This window comes from Mustelus asterias, unplaced genomic scaffold (assembly GCF_964213995.1).
Source record: "Mustelus asterias unplaced genomic scaffold, sMusAst1.hap1.1 HAP1_SCAFFOLD_1383, whole genome shotgun sequence".
NCBI lineage: Eukaryota > Metazoa > Chordata > Chondrichthyes > Carcharhiniformes > Triakidae > Mustelus > Mustelus asterias.
In genome coordinates this window covers 1,292-5,553 of record NW_027591328.1, presented here as the reverse complement: position 1 = coordinate 5,553, position 4,262 = coordinate 1,292, and the positions used below count along the sequence as shown (strand labels likewise).

The 4,262-nt window shown below is 60.6% G+C and overlaps 1 long non-coding RNA gene across 1 annotated transcript; it reads left to right on the top strand.

Annotated features, from left to right (window-relative positions):
* LOC144488223 (uncharacterized) lies at positions 1–4,010 on the top strand. The gene is made up of 3 exons (XR_013496548.1): positions 1–157; positions 2,358–2,502; positions 3,933–4,010. It is a non-coding gene; the product is annotated as an uncharacterized LOC144488223 (long non-coding RNA).
* Positions 4,011–4,262: the final 252 nt, after the last annotated feature.

Genomic DNA, 4,262 nt, shown 5'->3' with positions numbered 1-4,262 from the left:
CCCACCCTGGAACAGGGGGAAGTAAACCGGACAGTTTGTTTTCTGAAGGATGAGGAAATGTGCGAATGGAAGCGAGAGATAAAGATTAAAAACTGCAGCAGTTACTTTGTCTATGAGCTGAAACCGACACAAGGCTGTGAGGCTGCTTATTGCACAGGTACATTGCTGTTTCAAAATGACCCAGGAGGGCAACACTGGATATACCGGGACACTGACACACCCAGTGACTGAGGGGAGAGGGACGGAGCGACTGAGGGGAGAGGGATGGAGTGACTGAGGGGAGAGGGACGGAGCGACTGAGGGGAGAGGGACGGAGCGACTGAGGGGAGAGGGACGGAGCGACTGAGGGGAGAGGGACGGAGCGACTGAGGGGAGAGGGACTGAGCGACTGAGGGGAGAGGGACGGAGCGACTGAGGGGAGAGGGACGGAGCGACTGAGGGGAGAGGGACGGAGCGACTGAGGGGAGAGGGACGGAGCGACTGAGGGGAGAGGGACGGAGCGACTGAGGGGAGAGGGACGGAGCGACTGAGGGGAGAGGGACGGAGCGACTGAGGGGAGAGGGACGGAGCGACTGAGGGGAGAGGGACGGAGCGACTGAGGGGAGAGGGACGGAGCGACTGAGGGGAGAGGGACGGAGCGACTGAGGGGAGAGGGACGGAGCGACTGAGGGGAGAGGGACGGAGCGACTGAGGGGAGAGGGACGGAGCGACTGAGGGGAGAGGGACTGAGCGACTGAGGGGACAGGGACGGAGCGACTGAGGGGAGAGGGACGGAGCGACTGAGGGGAGAGCGACGGAGCGACTGAGGGGAGAGGGACGGAGCGACTGAGGGGAGAGGGATGGAGCGACTGAGGGGAGAGGGACGGAGTGACTGAGGGGAGAGGGACGGAGTGACTGAGGGGAGAGGGCCGGAGCGACTGAGGGGAGAGGGACGGAGCGACTGAGGGGAGAGGGACGGAGCGACTGAGGGGAGAGGGGCAGGGCGACTGAGGGGAGAGGGACGGAGCGACTGAGGGGAGAGGGACGGAGCGACTGAGGGGAGAGGGACGGAGTGACTGAGGGGAGAGGGACGGAGTGACTGAGGGGAAAGGGACGGAGCGACTGAGGGGAGAGGGCCGGAGCGACTGAGGGGAGAGGGCCGGAGCGACTGAGGGGAGAGGGACGGAGCGACTGAGGGGAGAGGGCCGGAGCGACTGAGGGGAGAGGGACGGAGCGACTGAGGGGAGAGGGACGGAGCGACTGAGGGGGAGAGGGACGGAGCGACTGAGGGGGAGAGGGACGGAGCGACTGAGGGGAGAGGGACGGAGCGACTGAGGGGGGAGGGACGGAGCGACTGAGGGGAGAGGGACGGGGCGACTGAGGGGAGAGGGACGGAGCGACTGAGGGGAGTGGGACGGAGCGACTGAGGGGAGAGGGACGGAGCGACTGAGGGGAGAGGGACGGAGTGACTGAGGGGAGAGGGACGGAGCGACTGAGGGGAGAGGGGCAGGGCGACTGAGGGGAGAGGGACGGAGCGACTGAGGGGAGAGGGACGGAGCGCCTGAGGGGAGAGGGATGGAGTGACTGAGGGGAGAGGGACGGAGTGACTGAGGGGAGAGGGCCGGAGCGACTGAGGGGAGAGGGCCGGAGCGACTGAGGGGAGAGGGACGGAGCGACTGAGGGGAGAGGGACGGAGCGACTGAGGGGAGAGGGACGGAGCGACTGAGGGGAGAGGGACGGAGGGACTGAGGGGAGAGGGACGGAGCGACTGAGGGGGGAGGGACGGAGCAACTGAGGGGAGAGGGACGGGGCGACTGAGGGGAGAGGGACGGAGCGACTGAGGGGAGAGGGACGGAGCGACTGAGGGGAGAGGGACGGAGCGACTGAGGGGAGTGTTACGGGACATTCCGCCTTTCCTGAATCCAGTCTAATTCCCCCTCGAATCCCTCGATTGAAGCTGCCTCCCCCACACTCTCAGACAGCTCACTCCACACCCTAACCACTCGCCGTGTGAAAACATTTCTCCTCGTGTCCCCATCGCTTCTCTACCCAATCCCCGTGAAACTGTCTCTGTCCCTTCTCATTCTCAACCCGACCCCCTCAACATGAACCGTTTCTCCCTCTCGACTCTGTCCCAGACCCTCCTCATGATCTTGAACCCCACGATCAAATCTCCGCTCCGCCTTCACCTCTTCCCCGTGGAGAACATTCCCCGACTTTCTCCAATCCCTCCACGTCACTGAGGTTCCCCCATCCCCCGACACTCCCTCCTGCATTGAGGTTGTTGTTATCTGAGTGAGGGGGGGAGAGGGTGGTCACAGGTTTCTGACATTGACTGTACTTTATCTGTTAGCGTTAAACATCTCTCTGTCACTCAGACCCAAACTCAGCGCTCACTGACCCGTGTGTAGATCACACGGTGCTGAACCAGCCCTGGAGAAGCAGCGATTGTACTGGGACAGAGTGTGTGGGACAGCGGCAGTGTGACAAGGATCTTGTCTACGGATGGTACAGGTTCAACAGGTAAGGTGTAGGGGGACACCCAGCTCAACCACCTGGGAAGGTCGGTGTTAGTGGCAGTGTATAAAATTATGAAAGGCATAGATAGGGTGAACGGTGGGAAGCTTTTCCCCAGGTCGGTGGTGATGTTCTCGAGTGGTCATAGGTTCAAGGTGAGGGGGGGGAGGTTTAACACAGATATCAGACGGACATATTTTACACAGAGGGTCGTGGGGGACTGGAATGCGCTGCCAGGCAAGGTGGTGGAGGCGGACACTCTGGGAACGTTTAAGACATATCTAGAGAGCCATATGAACGGAGTGGGAATGGAGGGATACCAAAGAATGGTCTAGTTTCGACCAGGGAGCGGCGCGGGCTTGGAGGGCCGAAGGGCCTGTTCCTGTGCTGTATTGTTCTTTGTTGGTAGTGGTGATGATGGGTGGGGCTTTTCGTCCTGCCCACTGCCTCGATCATCCAATCCCGCCATGGGACCAGTGGAGTTTTGGTTGGGCCCACAGTGGGTCCCGCTATGACGGGGTCAGACAGTGCCAGCCCATGTCACTGAAACTACGACCCGTGAGAAGGCCAATGTCAGACTGAGACAAGTGACTTGCCTGGACTCCTGCTTCTCTTCTGAGGTCGAACAGCCAGGGAAGGAGCAATTGAAAAGCTGTGTAATTAAAGGTACTCACACAGCGTCGGACAAGGGAAGATGCTTCCCCTCGTGAGTGAGATCAGAACCAGGTCAATATCAGATAGTCAGAGACAAATCCAATTGGGGATTCACGAGAATCCTCTTTGTCCAGAGAATGGGGAGAATGTGGGACTCGCTCCCACGGGGACTGGGGAGAATGTGGGACTCGCTCCCACGGGGAGTGGGGGAGAATGTGGGACTCACTCCCACGGGGAGTGGGGAGAATGTGGGACTGGCTCCCACGGGGAGTGGGGGAGAATGTGGGACTCGGTCCCACGGGGAGTGGGGGAGAATGTGGGACTCGGTCCCACGGGGAGTGGGGGAGAATGTGGGACTGGCTCCCACGGGGAGTGGGGGAGAATGTGGGACTGGCTCCCACGGGGAGTGGGGGAGAATGTGGGACTCGGTCCCACGGGGAGTGGGGGAGAATGTGGGACTCGGTCCCACGGGGAGTGGGGAGAATGTGGGACTCGGTCCCACGGGGAGTGGGGGAGAATGTGGGACTCGGACCCACGGGGAGTGGGGGAGAATGTGGGACTCGGACCCACGGGGAGTGGGGAGAATGTGGGACTCGCTCCCACGGGAGTGGGGAGAATGTGGGACTCGCTCCCACAGGGAGTGGGGGAGAATGTGGGACTCGCTCCCACGGGAGTGGGGAGAATGTGGGACTCGCTCCCACAGGGAGTGGGGGAGAATGTGGGACTCACTCCAACGGGGAGTGGGGGAGAATATGGAAATGACTCTGTGATTGTTGTTCCAGTTCTGGCGGATGGAAGATTCCGGAGACTCCGGTCGCACCGGGACACTGCTCCACACCTCGTCCAGGCTGGTTACAGGGTAGAGTCAGACTTTACAATATCAGATTTACACACTGTCCAGCACTGTTCACATCGCTTACACTCTCCAATATTTATGCACCTCATTTCAGGATCACATCCCACCCTGGAACAGGGGGAAGTAAACCGGACAGTTTGTTTTCTGAAGGATGAGGAAATGTGCGAATGGAAGCGAGAGATAAAGATTAAAAACTGCAGCAGTTACTTTGTCTATGAGCTGAAACCGACACAAGGCTGTGAGGCTGCTTATTGCA